Source organism: Triticum urartu, chromosome 6A (genome assembly GCF_056163025.1).
Source record: "Triticum urartu cultivar PI428250 chromosome 6A, HENAU_Tu73, whole genome shotgun sequence".
In the NCBI taxonomy this organism is placed as follows: Eukaryota; Viridiplantae; Streptophyta; class Magnoliopsida; order Poales; family Poaceae; genus Triticum; species Triticum urartu.
Window position 1 is genome coordinate 256,563,466 of NC_141878.1, and position 19,295 is coordinate 256,582,760.

The following is a 19,295-nucleotide window of genomic DNA, read 5'->3' on the forward strand; positions in this document are numbered from 1 at the left end:
GTGGGAAGTAAAAAGAATTCCTAAACTCTCTGATATATAATTCCTAAATGACTCAAAACATTTTTCTAGACACAACTCGGCCGCTAATAACGATCAAGTAATGGGGCTCCTAAGGTCGGGGAAGGCTCTGATACCAACTTGTAACACCGTCGATGCGACTATAGCTCCCACGTGTCGAGGCACGACTTAAAGACATAATCGCATTGAAGGCATATGTCACAAGTTAGGCAATCTTCACAACATCCCGTGTAATATGATAATAAAAGGGGAGATAACATAGTTGGCTTACACTCGCCATGTCAATCAAGTACATAAATAACATTACATCAACCAAACACTCATGGCCCGACTACGGCGCCAAAATAAAAGAGAACCCAACATGCGACAACGGTCCCGTTCACCCCCAACTGGGCACCACTATTGATCATCGGGAAAGGAAACATAGTAACGTTGAGAGTCTTCGTCGAACTCCCACTTGAGCTCATACGCGTCTCCTGGAGCGGAATCATCAGGCCCAGCATCTGGTGTAATAGTAATCTGTGAGCCACAGGGACTCAGCAATCTCGCACCCTCGCGATCGAAACTATTTAAGCTTATACCAATGGCAAGGTAAATATAAGTGGAGCTGCAGCAAGCGACTAGCAACTATGGTGCCTAACTTATTCGCAAAAGAGAGCGAGAAGAGGAGGCAAAGTGCGAGCGAGAAACTAGAGAGCAACCTGCGCAAACATTACTCCAACACCGTGTCCACTTCCCGGACACCGCCGAGAAGAGGCCATCATGGTAACACACTCGGTTGATTCATTTTAATTAAATTAAGGTTCAAATTATCTACAACCGGATATTAACAAATTCCCATCTGCCCATAACCACGGGCACGGCTTTCGAAAGTTCAATCCCTGCAGGGGAGTCCCAACTTAGCCCATGACAAGCTCTCACGGTCAACGAAGGAATAGACCTCCTCCCAAGATGTTCCGATCAGACTCGGTATCTCGGTTACTCAAGACACTTCGACAGGTTAAAACAAGACCAGCAACACCGCCGGAATGTGCCGACAAATCCCGATAGGAGCTGCACATATCTCTTTCTCAAGGCACACTCAGATGAGACTAGCTACGAGTAAAACCAACCCTCAAGTTTCCCCGAGGTGGCCCCGCAGGCAGCTCAGTTCAGACCAACACTCAGAGGGAGCACTGGCCCGGGGGGGTTAAAATAAGATGACCCTTGGGGTTCCCATTATAACCCAACCGCGTAAGGAACGCAAAATCCGGGAACTTAACACCGATATGACGGAAATTAGGGCGGCAAGAGTGGAACAAAACACTAGGCGAGAGGCCGAGACTTCCACCCTTTACCAAGTATATAGATGCGTTAAGATAGCAAGATAATATAATGGTATCCCAACAAGTAAATAAATGTTCCAACAAGGAACGGCCTTCAACCTTCACCTGCAACTAGCAACGCTATAAGAGGGGCTGAGCAAAGCGGTAACATAGCCAATCAACGGTTTGCTAGGACAATGGTGGGTTAGAGGTTTGACATGGCAATTTGGGAGGCTTGAAAGCAAGTGGTAGGCATCGTAACAATGGCATAGCAAAAGAGCGAGCAAACTAGCATAGCAAAGATAGTAGTGATTTCGAGGGTAGGATCATCTTGCCTGCACAGTTGTCAGAGTTGACTGGATCCTCGAAAGAAAACTCAACGGGCTCCTCGTTAGCGAACTCGTCTCTCGGCTCTACCCAAACAGGACAAACAAGCAACAAGGATACCATCAACCACGTGCAAGAACCCAAACAAGACGATGCGATGATGATATGCTATGCGGGATGCGATGCGGGATGCAAAATGCAAGATATGACAGGAAATACATGAACCGGGCCTCAACTTGGAAAACCAAGTGTGCCACTTGAAAGATGAGATGAAATCGCTTGAAAACGATATAAAGAACGCCGGAATCGGAGTTACGGTTTGGAAATGGCACGCGATTCAAAAATGACACCGGTCTGCGATTTACAGCAAGTAGCCAACTAAATGCAATGAGATGAACATGCTACATCAACCAAACATGACAACAAAATGCATGGAAGGGATTAATTCAAGATTCTTAACAAAAGTCTAGCACTGAGCTACGGCCAATTCACCCATTAACAGGTTCAAACAAGCATGGCAAAAATGCATATGACAAACAGATCTCAGACTTGGTGAAATTAACACTTGTCTGGAATTTCAGATCAGGTAGCCCTCTTCGGAGCCACAAAACTACATGCTACAGGACCTGAACAAGGTAAAGTAAAGAATGGCATGGAGATACTCAAATAGCTTAACAAAAGTTCCTTAGTGACCTTGAGCCAAAAGGGATCAGAAAATACAATTGCAAGCATGTGAACATAGCAAAAACATAATCAGTTTTCAGACTTAGTGAAAACTGACACATGCTGAAATATAACTCAAGTAGGCACGTTTACGAGCTCGATGCACTCACTACGGTGCAAGTCATGGCAAGACAAGCTTACATCTATCAAGAAGGCACAAAATGCAAGCTAGACATGGCAAGAACAATAGCATAGCATGCACGGATCAACTACAACATCATCGGTAAAATTGCAAACAAGTTGACAATCTGCCCAGATTCACAAAGTAGCAAAAGTAGAGCTCGATTGACTCAAGCTAGGGTGCTCCATAATTTCAAACAAAGACATGGATGGATAGATCACTACAAGATTAACAAAACATCCTTACTGATCATCCTCAAAAGAGGCACGGATCACTAGGAAACAACAAGAACATATGGCATCATGAGATAAACAGCTCCAGGACTTTGTGAAAATACTAAGTCCCTGAAAACAGAATTAGCAAGTGCACCACTTTGCAAGCTTGCACAAGTCAACACACACATCAAAAAAATACATGGATTGCACCTCTGGAAAGATGACAAAACCCTTAACAAAACACATGTAGAGCATCAGGGCATATCATGCACACATTAATCATGGCAAAATGACAAAAGTGCTAAACGGAGTAGCAGATCTGACAATTAACTCAAGTAGCCCTCTTCTAACAGCATTTCGGGCATCAAGATAAACTCAAATGAAAATGATGCAATGGAATGAAATGATGTACTCTCTGAGATGAACATTCTGATATGCTATATGCATGAATCAGAGATACGGGTGCAAAGTTACGGAGCCACGAACATGAGCACTTGGACTGAAAATATCAGGGACTTGGAGAAAATTCAACCTCCGAGATCTAGGGTTACTGTTCACGCACGCGAACCGAGAACTCCGGCGAGGCGGCGGCAGCTCCGGCGAGCTCGAAGAAGCGGCGGGGAGGCGCGGGAGAGGTGGATCCAGCCACTCCCGGCCGGATCTGGCGGCGGAGGTGGCGGCGGCGGCAGGCGGGGCCTCGGGCGGCGCGGGCGAGCGGGCGCCGGTGAGGGGCGCGGGCCCGGGGCGGCGATGGCCGACGGCGGCGGCGCGGCGGCGGGGCGTCGGTGGCGGCGCGGGCGGATCCTAGGCGGCGCTGGCGGATCAGGCCGCGGGGGCCAGCTCCGGGCTCCCCGGCCCACGGCGGCCACGTGGCGGCTCTGGAGTGGCTGCGGGCGGCGGAGCGGACGCGTACGGTCCGTGCGGACGTGTCCGGCGGCGGCGGCGGAGAAATCTAGGGTTTCGGGGAGGAAGGAGATCCGAATTTCGGGGGGGGGGGGTGTTTAAATAGGCATAGAGGGAGCTAGGAGAGTCCAAATGAGGTGCGGCTTTCGGCCACGCGATCGTGATCGAACGCTCCAGATGATGGAGCAGAGTTTGGTGGGTTTTGGGCCAAATTGAAGGGGTGTTGGGCTGCAACACACACGAGGCCTTTTCGGTCCCTCGGTTAACCGTTGGAGTATCAAACGAAGTTCAAATGATACGAAACTTGACAGGCGGTCTACCGGTAGTAAACCAAGGCCTCTTGGCAAGTCTAGGTCCAATCCGGAAATGTTTTATCCCCACACACGAAAGAAAGCTAGAAATGACCACCGGAGGAGAACGAAGCGCCGGAATGCAAAACGGACAACGGGGAAAATGCTCGAATGCATGTGACGAACACGTATGCAAATGCAATGCACATGATGACATGATATGAGATGCGTGACAACGATAACAACACACGGAGACAAAGACCCGAACCCAAGAAAATAAATATAACTTAACGCCGGAAACGGCAAGAGTTGGAGTACAAATTGGGAAAGTTACATCCGGGGTGTTACAAGCAGCCCTTTGACCATGTCTATGAAACCCTTTTTATGCATGCCATATAGCACTTTATTAGTGTTGCATCGGAATCATGATGAGATGGTAACCACTTTGATGGGTTGCCTCTATTGCTTCCTCGTTGATACTTGCATTGTGCATGACCCTACCTCCTTATGAGGGTTATGCCAGTGGGAGTAGATAGGATGCTAAAGTAGTTGCTACGCAAAAAGGGACGGGAATATGCATGGTGATGGAGACAAAGTATTTTCAAAGGACTTTTCGAAAACCCCATCGGGTGCCACTTATGCCCAAGGGAGATGATGAGTTGGGTAACCACTTGAGGACGAAGTGGTGTACCGAGGCGAGTGTGGGTGTTGATTTTCAAAACGGATTGGTTTAAGTTGCGGCCGTTATTCCAACCTTACATGCGCAACCACTCTACCCTTGTATGGGAAAGGGCATTATTGATTACCTAGGCTGATACTAGCTTGGAGCCCGCATTACTAGTGACGGGAGAGTTGTTGGTGCGCTCTCTCGGGACGGGGTCGTGCCAGGTAGGGCGGCCATGACTGTTTTCATAGGGCACCGGATACACCGTTGTGTCCCCTCTCGGATGATACGATCTCGAGTGAGTCTCGTATGATGTACATCGTGAGGATACGGAACAACGAGTGGACTCCTTGTTAGTGTCGTCTAGGGAAAGATAGTGATCGGGTGCTTACCCCGGGTACTTGAGGTACCGCGGGTCGTGGATGACACGGAAGTTCCCCAGATCTTGTGGGTAAAGTGTGCAACCTCTGCATAGTGTAAAACTATTCGAATAGCTGTGTCCACGGTCAAGGACAATTGGGTAACCGCTCTTGGGCTACGTCCACATGTTACCAACCAGTGTGTGTGTTTGGATAAGTGGGAAGATCTACGTGGGTCAAGTCAAAGGACTTGACATGATTGAGTTGGGTTAATGCCCACTCCATTTATGTTGATATCTGTAACCTGTCCTCATGGTTAATTGAATTCTCCTGATGCATGTCTTACACGTGGTTGAACATGTGATAGCACTCAAAAACTAGCTTTCCGCAAAAATTTACCTATATCATTGTACTTTTAACCAAAACATGGGTTGCTTGCGAGTACATTCAAAGTAATCATTGGCTTGCCACTGGTTATTTAATTGGCCAGGCATGGAAGAACAGGAGTTCGAAGAAGAGTTCTTTGAAGACGAACATGCGAACTAGGACGTTTCCCAGTCAGAATGCCTGTAGGGTTAAGGCAGATGGCATGGGTTCTACTTATCGATGAAGAATTTCCGCTGCTTAAGTTCATTTGGTATTCAGCCCTTGTGGCTTTATCTATGTAAGACTTGACCATAATGGTCATAATTTGTGTAAGACGATATGTATGGATGTCAGACTCTTGTTAATCAGCTTCTATGTGTTCAGTGAGCATTGATCTCTGGGATCACTGTACACGTGCATTCGGTGATCACGACTTATGAGTCGGGGTCCCCACATGTTATTTTGAGAAGACATAATTGCTTAGTTAGTATGATTGAAGTATTATTATTTTTATGTCAATATGAACTTTTGTCTTGAATCTTTTGGATCTGAATATTCATACCACAATTAAGAAGAATTACATTAAAATTATGCCAAGTAGCACTCCGCATCAAAAATTCTGTTTTTATCATTTACCTACTCGAGGACGCGCGGGAATTAAGCTTGGGGATGCTTGATACGTCTCCAACGTATCTATAATTTTTGATTGCTCCATGCTATATTATCTACTATTTTGGACATTATTGGGCTTTATTATCCACTTTTATATTATTTTTGGGACAAACCTATTAACCGGAGACCCGGCCTAGAATTGCTGTTTTTTGCCTGTTTTAGGGTTTCGAAGAAAAGGAATATCAAACGGAGTCCAAACGGAATGAAACCTTCGGGAACGTGATTTTCTCAACAGATAAGACCCGGGAGACTTGGAACCTACGTCAAGGCACGTAACAGGAGGCCACAAGGTAGGGGGGCACGCCCTACCCTACCAGGCGTGCCCCCACCCTCGTGGGCCCCCTGTTGCTCCACCGACGTACTTCTTCCTCCTATATATATCCACGTACCCCAAACGATCAGATACAGAGCCAAAACCCTAATTCCACCGCCGCAACTTTCCGTATCCACGAGATCCCATCTTGGGGCCTGTTCCGGAGCTCCGCCGGAGGGGGCATCGATCACGGAGGGCTTCTACATCAACACCATAGCCTCTCCAATGAAGTGTGAGTAGTTTACCTCAGACCTACGGGTCCATAGTTAGTAGCTAGATGGCTTGTTCTCTCTTTTTGGATCTCAATACAATGTTCTCCCCCTCTCTTGTGGAGATCTATTCGATGTAATCTTCTTTTTGCGGTGTGTTTGTTGAGACCGATGAATTTTGGGTTTATGATCAAGTCTATCTATGAATAATATTTGAATCTTCTCTGAATTCTTCTATGTATGATTGGTTATCTTTGCAAGTCTCCTCGAATTATTAGTTTGGTTTGGCCTACTAGATTGATCTTTCTTGCAATGGGAGAAGTGCTTAGCTTTGGGTTCAATCTTGCGGTGTCCTTTCCCGGTAACAGTAAGGGAAGCAAGGCACGTATTGTATTGTTGCCATCGAGGATAACAAGATGGGGTTTTCTTCATATTGCATGAGTCTATCCCTCTACATCATGTCATCTTGCTTAAGGCGTTACTCTGTTTTTAACTTAATACTCTAGATGCATGCTGGATAGCGGTCGATGAGTGGAGTATAGTAGTAGATGCAAGCATGAGTTGGTCTACTTGTCTCGGATGTGATGCCCATATACATGATCATACCTAGATATTCTCATAACTATGCTCAATTCTGTCAATTGCTCAACAGTAATTTGTTCACCCACCGAGAATACTTATGCTCTCGAGAGAAGCCACTAGTGAAACCTATGGCCCTCGGGTCTATCTCTATCATATTGTTCTCCTACTATTTTGCTATTTACTTTGCCTTTATTTTACTTTGCATCTTTATCACAAAAATACCAAAAATATTATCTTTATCATATCTATCAGATCTCACTCTCGTAAGTGGCCCTATAGGGATTGACAACCCCTATTTGTGTTGGTTGCGAGGATTTATTTGTTTTGTGCAGGTACAAGGGACTTGCGCGTAGCCTCCTACTGGATTGATACCTTGGTTCTCAAAAACTGAGGGAAATACTTACGCTACTTTTCTGCATCATCCCTTCCTCTTCTGGGAAAACCAACGCAGTGCTCAAGAGGTAGCATGGTGCATATAGATCCAGGCCTGGACACTTGTTAGCTTCTAATATTGACTTGTTGCTTGTAGGTACATAAGCCCTTGGCAAGGATCCACGCATCGACCCTTTTTGCGTATGGGGTAATGAGATATTCATGAACAAGCATCAAGTGAGGAAACTAATAAGGATTATTAGGAAAAAGATATGAATGGTGGCAAGCAAATTATTTGTTTATGCTCTATCCAACACAACAGTGAGTTGTAGGTTGGTAACTACAAACTCTGCAGCCTTCTCTTTTTACTGCTCATAATGAGTTGTTAGACAACAATGTTTGAATATTTTTCGTTCGGAGTTGTTCCCGAAGTAGTTTACTCAAGATTACCTCGCAAAGTACATGATTTGCTGACATGCAATGAAGGTTAAAGTATTTCATCCAAACTACAATGAGCATCGAGAAGTCATAATGAAGACAGTAAAGGATGGACAGGCAGCCATCACAAGGGGTCGGCCTAGAATCGTGCGCGCGTTAGACATGGGGGAGGGCACAATATGAGCATTCCGCTTCATCTTCTCCAGCAACAAGAATGTCTTTCGCCTCTCTCTTTACAGTCTTTAGTAAAACTATGGTTCAACATTCTTTACTCGGTGCTTCTGTAGTTCTTCAGTATATGTTCTGTGCATCGAATTATGCATTCGTGGTTGAACCTATATTTGTAATAAACATGGTTGCATATGAAATAAGTTATTGCCTACTTTCAAATTCAAAACATGTGATTTTTAATTAGGGATTAATTAGGAATTAATTAGGAATTACACTGAACATGGTATGAGAAAGCGAAACGTCTGTGATAGACTTGGAGATCAGACACGTTTCTAGGATCCACTACGTGTGCGATGCATCTCCACTTCACACACTATCAGCTAAGAAAAAACATGTGCGATTAACAGCAGCATCGCACACAGTTCTTTCTTATTAAATGTTTGCGATAGTCACCTTATCACACACGCTTCGAAATTATGGACTGTTTGTGATGTTGTGCGCATCACAAACATTTGGGCATATAAGAAAGCGTGCGATGTACATACTAACGAAAACATATTCCTTGGATTGATTGTGTGGAATGTACATACGAATGCAAACTTTTAGAGGGGACTGACTGTGTGGGATGTACTTACGACCAGAAACAATTTATCTGGTATAATTGTGTTTTTAGCACTACTGTAAATATAACCGTATTTGAGCGCTCACAAGTCACACATGACCTCATTTTGCCGAGCGTGTGTGCCAGGAGGGCATATCCCTGATGGTTTGTGGATCATGTGGGAAGGACCCCCAATCATCGTCACTCACTTGGCGATGGTCGTGTGGGAACTTTCTTCCCTCCTCCATCCAAGCACACTTATGCACCAACGTGTAGAGCTCCATCACAGTCTTGGGGAACCGCACGTTCATCTTGGAACGAATCCGGTGGTTGCGCACATTGGACTCGAAGGCGGCTATCACGACTGCCGGATGGATATTTGGGATGTTCCTTTGAACTTTGCTGAATCTCTGTAAATACTTATGTAGGGTTTCTCCTTCCTTCTGTTTTAGGAGCTGCAAGACATTGGGTTGGCCCGGCTCTTGATGGCCACCGGTGAAGGCGCCGATGAACTCATGGCACATGTCTGCCCATGATGAAATGGAGTTCTCCAGAAGGTGCGTCAGCCAAGACCTCACATTGGACTTGAGAGCCAAAGGGAAGTAGTTGGCAAACAGCTTCTCTTCTCTTCCCCCGGTAGCCTGAACAGCGATGGTGTAGATGCTCATAACTCTGCCGGGTTCAGCCTCCCATCATACTTCTCAGGTACCCTGGCCTGAACATGCGAACGGATGGCCAACAGACTTCTCGCAGCTCATGAGTAAAGGCAGGGCAGCCAACCTCGAAAGGTAGGCACCCACCAACACCGAGCGTGGGCTCGTCGACTTCGGGGCTGTCGCACCCATCGGTCCGGCGGAGGTCGTCGCAGCGTTGCTCGACAAATACGTGTGTGTCTCCTCTCTGCCTATCCTCTGAGGCTCGTCGTTAACCTGGACCCACTCAAGGTTCATAAGAGGCCATCGAGAGATTGTTGGTGCCTTGATTCTGGCACGCTCGTGCTGGCTGCCGTGGCAGGGAACTGCACTATGGGGATGCCTTGGACGTCTTCTTCTGGAGGTGGCCTCGCCCCTTGCCGAGCATACCTGCCCGGCAAAGGAGGCCCTTCTCCTGATGGTATCTTGCTTCTCCGGCTTGATCTTGGTCCCTCTGATCTGCATATAGGTCCTTCGAATCTCTTAGTCCCTTGTACTCTGACTTGGGTTGGTGCTTCAATCTCGTCCCCGAGTCTGTGCACAGTCTGGCAACAAACCCAAGTTTTGTTGAACCGATAGAGGAGGGCATGGAGGAGGAATCTGGAGGGGGACATCATCACGATGGAGGCCAAAGACCAACGGGAGACCCTCTCCCCCTCTCTGGCGGTGGCACCTGAGTGCCGCCGGCGGAACTATCGCCGAAGTGATCATATTCATCAACATCACCATCTTCATCACCTTCCTCATATCTTTTAAGCATTCCACACTCCTGCACCCTGCTGTAATCCCCTACTTGAACATGGTGCTTTATGCCACATATTATGATCCAATGATGTGTTGCCATCCTATGATGTTTTGAGTTGATTTCTTTTGTCTTTTGGGTTGATTGATGATCTAGATTGGTTTGAGTTGTATGTTTTATTTTGGTGTTGTCCTATGGTGCCTACTATGCCGCGCACACGTGAAGGATTCCCGCTGTAGGGTGCTGCAATATGTTCATAATTCGTTATAGTGGGTTGCTAGAGTGACAGAAGCTTAAAGCCGAGTAAGGGGGTTGTTGCGTATGGGATAAAGGGGACTTGATGCTTTAATGCTATGGTTTGGTTTCACCTTAATGATCTTTAGTAGTTGTAGATGCTTGCTAGAGTTCCAATCATAAGTGCATATGATCCAAGTAGAGAAAGTATGTTAGCTTATGCATCTCCCTCATATAAAATTGCAATTATGATTACCGATCTTGTTAACAATTTCCTAGGATAATTCCACACACAGATCCATCATTATTCCACACTCGCTATTTATAATATATAGGAATATATTCTAACTTTATGTTAACAGCACCTATTTTTCTATTTTAGTTCTTCGATATCATGCAAAGCTATCCTCCTCATACCCACAACATAGTTTTATTTCTTGTTTCTATATGGAAGCAAACGTTCGGTGTACATAGAGTCGTATCAATGGCAGATAAGACTTGAGAGAGTATTGATCTTAGCTTTAGCTCCTTGTGGGTTCGACACTCCATACTTATCACTTCCACCTTTGGAAATTTCTACGATGATTCCCTGCACTTGGGGATTATCAAGATCTTTTCTAGCGCCGTTGTCAGGGAGCAATAGCGTGGGGTTGATATTCTCGTGTATGCTTGTTTGCTTTCCCCACAATGTATATTTTGTTTTACCTTTTGTTTTTGTTCTCTTTAGTTGTGGGTGAGACAAACAAACAAATTATTAAAATAATGAAAATAGAAAAAAATTACTTTCCTCTTATGCCTAAAAACCTCTTCAAAAAGAGAAGTGATTGGAAGGTTATGCACTAGAGAAGTGAGCGTCGACCTTGAAACTTGTCTTCATGCTCATGGAAACAATGTAGAATTTTTCATGGAAGTTTCTAAAAAATAATTATCCCCTTGTATATATCCATTGTATTATAAAAATAATGGAAGTTTTGGTTTTGGGATGATTAGATTGTTTGTTTTCTATGTGCAGTGCAAAAATGGAAGCTTTGGTTGTATACTGTGAATTTTCATTATTTACTGGAACGTGAAAAGTTTCTGAAATTATCACGGTACTGCTATGCAGATTTTTTATTTTTCCCTAATTTTTTAGAATTTTTGGAGTTACAGAAGTATACGAAGTTTGCAGATTGCTACAGACTGTCCTCTTTTTGACAAATTCTGTTTTCTATGTGTTGTTCGCTTATTTTGAGGAATCTATGGGTTGTATCGGGGGGTATGAACCATGGTGAAGTTGGACTACAGTAGATATAATGCTAATATGAAATTGGAATGAGTTTACAACAATACCTAAAGATAGTGATTTTCTTTATTATACTAACGGATCTCACAAGGTTTTTGATACGTTTTGTGTGGATGAAGTGTTCAAAGATAGAGGAGTTATTGATATGAGAAGAATCAGGAGAGGAAAGAGTTCAAGCTTGGGGATGCCCAAGGCACCCCAAGTAAATATTTCAAGGATACTCAAGCATCTAAGCTTGGGGATGCCCCGGTTGGCATCCCATCTTTCTTCTTCAATAATCATCGGTATACCTCAGTTTTTGTTTTGTTCACATGATATGCGTCTTTTGTGTTTCTTTTCTTTTCCTTTATGCACCATGCTAGTATGAGATAGTCTTTCATTGATTTATAGAATGCTTCATGTGCTTCACTTAAATCTTTTGAGTATGGCTTTATAGATTGCTCTTTGTGCTTCACTTAAATCTTTTGAGTATGGCTTTATAGAATGCTTCATGTGCTTCACTTATATATTTTGATCTTGGATGTTGGTAATCTATATTAATTGTAGAATGCTCCATGAACTTCACTTATATATTTTGGAGTTAAACAATAGCGCTTGTTGGGAGGCAACCCAATTATATCTTTATGTTCTTCGTTTTTGGTTCTGTTTTTCAATAAATACACATTATTACCTCTCTAGTAATGGTGTTTTGGTGTTTTAGTTAGTGTTTGGTCCAAGTAAGACCTTTGGGATGGCTTACGATGATAGTTGATATGATCTTGCTGAAAAACAGAAACTTTTGCGCCTAGTAAAATAATTTTCAAACATCACAGAAGTGTGCTTTTGATCTGAATTTTTTACACAAGACTGATATAAAAATTGCCTTGGTTGTCCTAATTTTTCAGAATTTTTGGAGTAATAGAAGTATGGTTGTTGTTCAGATCATTACAGACTGTTCTGTTTTTGACAGATTCTGTTTTCAATGCATAGTTTGCTTGTTTTCTAATTTCTATGGCTTATATTGCTCAATATAAATTATAGAAATGATATGGTACAGTAGGAATTGTGTGATAACAATTATGAATCTTGTCTTGACAGTACCAAAGTAAATGACTTGCCCTTTATCATACTAACCCATCTCATGAAGTTCCATTAAATTTTGTGTTATTGAAGTTTTCAAGTTTTGGGTGAGATATCGATACGAGAAGAATAAGGAGTGGAAAGACTCTAAGCTTGGGGATGACCAAGGCACCCCAAGGTAATATTCAAGGAAGAATCAAGCGCCTAAGCTTGGGGATGCCCCGGAAGGCATCCCCTCTTTCGTCTTCAAAACTATTAGTATACCTTACTCGGAGCTATATTTTTATTCGTCACATGATATGTATTTTTCTTGGAGCGTGTTTTCATTTTACTCGTTGTTTGAATAAAATCATTGGATCTGAAATCTTGATTGAGAGAGAGTCCTCCCATGGACAGTTAATTATTTGACTACTCATTGATTTTCACTTATATCCTTTTGAAGTAGTTTGTCATTTACTCTCGTGCTTCACTTATATTCTATGAGTAAATGGTTGAATGAATTGAATATGATAAATGTAAATTATATATGTTTCATATGCTTATCCCATGCGGAGTAATGACTTCACATATAATAAGTACAGGTGGTAAAATTTATTGAAAGTTAGCAAACACAACATTGGTCACTTGAACAATTCATGAAAGAATATTGAAGGAAGAGAGATTCCACATATAAATATACTATATTGGACATCTTCTATGATTGTGAGCCCATTAATTATTTTCAAACTTGAGCAAACTAGTTGAAGTTGTACAAGGAAGACAACATAATGAGTTATGTTTGGGTATACTTGCATAGAAGTTATATTGTTATGGATCCTCTGACATGTGGTGCTTGCTTAGGATCTTTTGCTAGCCAAAATTTTGTACTAAGTAGAGATACTACTTGGGCATCCAAAACCCTTAAACCCTATTTCATGCCATGAGTGTCCACCATATCTACCTATGGATTGAATAAGATCATGTGATGCCCCGAGACTGTTGCGCCAGGTGTCTTTCAGTTATTCGCTGATTTTGCCTTGTCTTTCGCTTGCGTGTTGAATCTTGCCATGTCATCATGCGCATTGCATCATCATGTTTTCAAAAATGCATTCGTCCGGGTTCCCCAGTACTCTCCGTTGTCCGTTCAGAACCCAGACACACTTGCACGCGCCCGCGGCACATCTGAAATATTATTTTATAAGTGACCGGAAAATGTTCTCAGAATGGGTTGAAAGTTGGCGTGCGGTCTTATTATGGTGTAGATATACCGCCTCCCAAGTTTCAACTCATTCGGAGTCCGTTTGATGCCCCAACGGATAATTATAGCGGCATTATAGTCGGTCAAACGTCGGACGTTTTTGGTCTCCGGAAACGGTTGCCGTGTTGCATTGCTTTTCTCTCTTCTCAGCCCAACCACACACTTGACCTCGTTCGCTTAACCCCTCTTTGCACAGTGCATCGACCCCTCGCACGTGTCCGAAACTTACCTGAACCCAACCCGAGCAGTCGTGACCGATGGGTCCGGATCATCCCCAAACATCTATAAAACATCTTCAGTTTCTTCTTTGACTCCCCTAAGCTATTTATTCTCGACCGTCCGATTAAAATCGGAGGGACCAAATACCCCCTAACCTAATCCCACCTTACTATATAACCAGCCTAACCCTAGTCCTAACCTGTCCCATACAGCTATTCTCGTGTCAGCCGCTACCATTGTTCTCTCGGGATCCTTCCCCGGTCCAGACAGCCAGTCCCCTCCTTGCTAATTTTTAGTGCCGGCCAATCCCCACCAAAATCGAACCAACCAACAAGAGCGCTCGATCTCCCTCATCCCCAGTCACACTCGACCCCCCTCCTGCTCTGCCTAGCGCACACGATCCAGGGAGAGGAATCCTCCTCGCGCGCCCGAAGAGGAGTTTCCTCTGGAGATCCTCCTATACGCTCCCTCTGCTAGGCCCCGTCGTCATTTCTCCGCCACCGACAAGCTTCGGTGAGCAGCGGGCCAACCATGCCTCCTTCCCTGCCCTCTCCCTCGCTGTGCACCTGATGCTCCAAATCCCGTCGCATCTCTGTCCAGGAGCGCCGATGTCCACAACCGCAGCCCATGCGCCTCCATCTCCCGCGGCCAGCCGAGCCTCCCCGCCGCCTCGCCCCTCTGGTGACCACCTCTAGCAGGAGCCTCCACGGCGCCTGTCGTTTCGAGCTCCAAGCCCCGGACGTCAAGTACCCATCCTTCGCCGTCACGAAGTTCGACCGAGGAGCACCAAGCCACCATCCCAAGGACAAGTTGTTGTCTTGTCTCCGTTGTGCCTCGACCACCTGATCCCGCCGACCATCCTCGGATCTGTCCGTTTTTGCCATTCCAAACCACCGCCGGGGCTCCTCCTTGTCGCCGGTGAGATGCCATGCCGCTCGTGCGTTTTCCCCTCCACCTTCCCTGCCTCACATCTCCCTCTCTCTTGGCCTCCCAATGCAGCACCCGGAGGATGCCATGCTGCCGAGGCACCTTCCCAACACCCTACTTCGCCTGGATCCGGATGAGTCTGTGCCTTCCCTGCCGCCGACGCCACCAAGTCCTGCCGCTACTTGCTCTGTCGAAGACAACCAGCACCCGTCTAAGCCAGCGGCATCGTTGACCGCTTCAGTACACACGACGCCTATGCGCCCATGCCTGGCCTCATCTCACTCGTCCGGCCCAACCATGCTGACCTGCTGCTCCCTTCTCCACTGACGGGCCAAGGCCCATGGTGAGGCCACCCCAGCGTGCCTCCTTTTTTTTATTTTTCCTCTATTGGGCTTCCTGTCCAGATTTGGCCCGTGTTACGTTTTTTTTCCTCTAGGCATTTTTGCTAATAATCCAGGAGTCTTCAGTTTTACATAAAAGTCCCCCTAGTTCATACATTTAATAACTCAAAAATGGTGCATCGGATTAAAATGATTTATATATGAAATATGACTAGAATTTCATCTAGTTTCATTTATCCATCTTTCATGCATGTTTAAAATGCTTAAAATGATGTTTGATTAAATTTGTTCATATAGCATGCTAAAACGGTTTATTTCATAACTAAACAACCGTAGCTCCAATTTTAATAAACTTTATATGTAAATGGGGTAGAAAAATGCCTAGTTTAACATGTTGCACTCATCTTGCATGTTTAACAACTCTATAATATGGTTTAGGTTAGAACAGTACCAAATCCATAAATTGCATATGAGGGTTTTCTGGACTTCTTGCTTGTTGTTCCGGCCTCATTTAAACTTGCCTACATAGGTAGTTTTATTATGCTTCACCTCTTTCCATATTTAATAACATTTAGTATTGTTGGGTACATAAACGGGAGAGAACTAAATAAGTCATGTGGTGTTTTATCAATACGCAGCTCGTTGCATTTTGAGCTCCACTTAATTTGTAGTATTGTTTGTGCACTTTGCCATGCCATGCCTCATTAAACCGGACATGCATCATACTTGGTTGTGCATCATGCCATGCTTCTGTGATGGTTGTTTACTATGTTGTTTTCTTCTTTCAGGGTTGCTTCTCTTGTTAGCTTCGGTTTCGGAGTTGTGAGGATCCGTTCGACTACGTCCGTTTGTCTTCTTCATGGACTCGTTCTTCTTCCTTGTGGGATCTCAGGCAAGATGACCATATCCTCGAAATCACTTCTATCTTTGCTTTCTACTTGTTCGCTATATCGCTATGTCGCGCTACCTACCACTTGTTATATCATGCCTCCCATATTGCCATGTCAAGCCTCTAACCCACCATCCCAGCAAACCGTTGTTTGGCTATGTTACCGCTTTTGCTCAACCCCTCTTATAGCGTTGCTAGTTGCAGGTGAAGTTGAAGTTTGTTCCATGTTGGAACATGGATATGTTGGGATATCAAAATATGTCTTATTTAATTAATGCATCTATATACTTGGTAAAGGGTGGAAGGCTCGGCCTTATGCCTGGTGTTTTGTTCCACTCTTACCACCCTAGTTTCTGTTATAACGGGGTTATGTTCCTTGATTTTGCGTTCCTTACGCGGTTGGGTGTTATGGGAACCCCTTGACAGTTTGCTTTGAATAAAACTTGTCCAGCAAGGCCCAACCTTGGTTTTACATTTGCCTAACAACCTATACCTTTCCCTTGGGAGTAATTAACCCGAGGGTCATCTTTATTTTAACCCCCGGGGCCAGTGCTTCTCTAAGTGTTGGTCCGAACTGAGTAGACAGCTGGGCCACCTCGGGAAACTTGAGGTTTGGTTTTACTTGTAGGATGTCTCATCCAGTGTTGCCCTGAGAACGAGATATGTGCAGCTCCTATCGGGATTATCGGCACATCAGGCGCCTTTGCTGGTCTTGTTTTACCATTGTCGAAATGTCTTGTAACAAGGATTCCGAGACCGATCGGGTCTTTCCGGGAGAAGGAATATCCTTCGTTGACCGTGAGAGCTTGTGATGGGCTAAGTTGGGACACCCCTGCAAGGTATAAACTTTCAAGAGTCATGCCCGTGGTTATGTGGAAGATGGGAATTTGTTAATATCCGGTTGTAGAGAACTTCAAACTTGACTTAATTAAAATGCATCAACCGTGTGTGTAGCCGTGATGGTCTCTTTTCGGCGGAGTCCAGGAAGTGAACACGGTTCTTGTGTTATGATTGTGCGTAAGTAGTTTCAGGATCACTTCTTGATCACTTCTATCTTACGACCATTGCGTCGCTTCTCTTCTCACTCTTATTTGTGTATGGTAGCCACCATATATGCTTAGTGCTTGCTGCAGCTCCACCTCATTACCTTATCCTACCCATAAGCTTAAATAGTCTTGATCTCGCGGGTGTGAGATTGCTGAGTCCTCGTGACTCAAAGATACTTCCAAACAGTTGCAGGTGTCGATGATACCATTGCAGGTGACGCAACCGAGCTCAAGTGGGAGCTCGATGAAGATCTTGGTCGTTGTTATCTTTCGTTTCCTGTTGATCAATAGTCGAGCCCAGTTGGGACGATCGGGGATCTAGCATTTGGGGTTGTCTTCTTTTATTTTGGTTCCGTAGTCGGAACTTGATTATATTCTGGATGATGTATGTTTAAATTCTTAATTGTGTGAAGTGGCGATTGTAAGCCAACTCTTTATCCCTTTCTCATTCAGTACATGGGATTTTGTGAAGATTACCCCACTTGCGACTAAACCACCATGCGGTTATGCATCTAAGTCGTGCCTCAACACGTGGGAGATATAGCCTCATCGTGGGTGTTACAAGTTGGTAATCAGAGCCATCCCCGACTTAGGAGCTCCCTGCTTGATCGAATTGTTGATGTTGTTGAGTCTAGAACAAAATGTTTTGAGTCTTAGGATTATATATATCAGAGAGTAGGATTATTTTTACTCCCTAGTCCCTTCGTTGCTCTGGTGAGGCCTCCTTACGTAGAAGTTTTGACTCTCCTCTCCTCAAATTTCACTAAAAAAAATTTAGGATGACGCGGGTATCTTGGAATCATTCCAATAGTCTTGTGACGAGAACATTGTTCTTGGTTCCTCCTGACATTTATGGGTTGTGGCGGTGTCCCGGGGAGATGATCTCTAAGGTGTTGTCATCACAATTTTATCGTTGCAATTCTGGAATACCTGAGTTCGTCGACATCAAAAATCTCTTTTATGTAGTTGTTGGTGAGATAACCTCGACGCCACCCAGTACTGGGGCAGGAGTTTGGGAGTATTGCCATAACTCGTATAACGGATGCTTTTTGAAGGTTGAGGTACATGATTTCCAAAGGTTTCTTGGTTATGTGTTGAAGGATGGATACAACTGGATGTAGGGATTGTTAGTTTGGGTGAGATATTATGCTTCCCCTGTATCCCCAACACCTGATTGCATAACCAGAAAGTTTTGGGAGTTTATAAGTGGGAATTCAAGTAGCTCCTAGGATATCTTTCTGACAAATGTATGATATGAAATTGGGGTTCAACGTCTAGTGGTCCGCCTATCCACGGTTGGTTTTATAGTGGTCTCGTTGTGTCTTAAAGAGTCCTTGGCTATGCTGAATCGGGGACGCTTCGTATGTCATGTGCACTGCCTTGTACATGATGGTGTTGTACGATCGAGCCCGTGTGGGCCCCACCCCGAAAACTTCGAACGAAATCTCTATCATATGTTTGTTCCGGCTTATTTTGCAAGCCAATCCTTGTTTTGTTTTCAGTTGTGGTATTCGAGTTGCTATGAAGTCAAGTATTGATTCCACACCTTCCCTAAGCGGTGTTCTCATATTTCTATTGGAGTGCTATCCTTCTTAATCATCGAGTTTGTCATCTCAATTTCTTCTCAACCGATGTGCTCCTCTTCAAGTGGATCCGATCATTTTCAACATCTGCAAGTTCAATTCCAAGTTTTTCTCAACGGTGTTTGTCCCATTCCATATGCTCCAAGTTGCCTTTGTTTTCCTGCCCTCCCACCCTTTTCTTCAAGGACTCAGATTTCTGAATCAAGTACCCATCTTATGGATGTGAAGTTTCTTCATTCTTTCCTTCAATGTTTTTACCCGGTGGTTCTCATGAAGATGCTCTACAAGTTTATCATTCTTCATTCACGTATTCTTTTCCGGTGGATTCAATTCAAGTTAGGTGTTGATCTTATCCCCTTCCTCGCTTCAAGTGTTTTCTCATGTCGGTGCACTTCT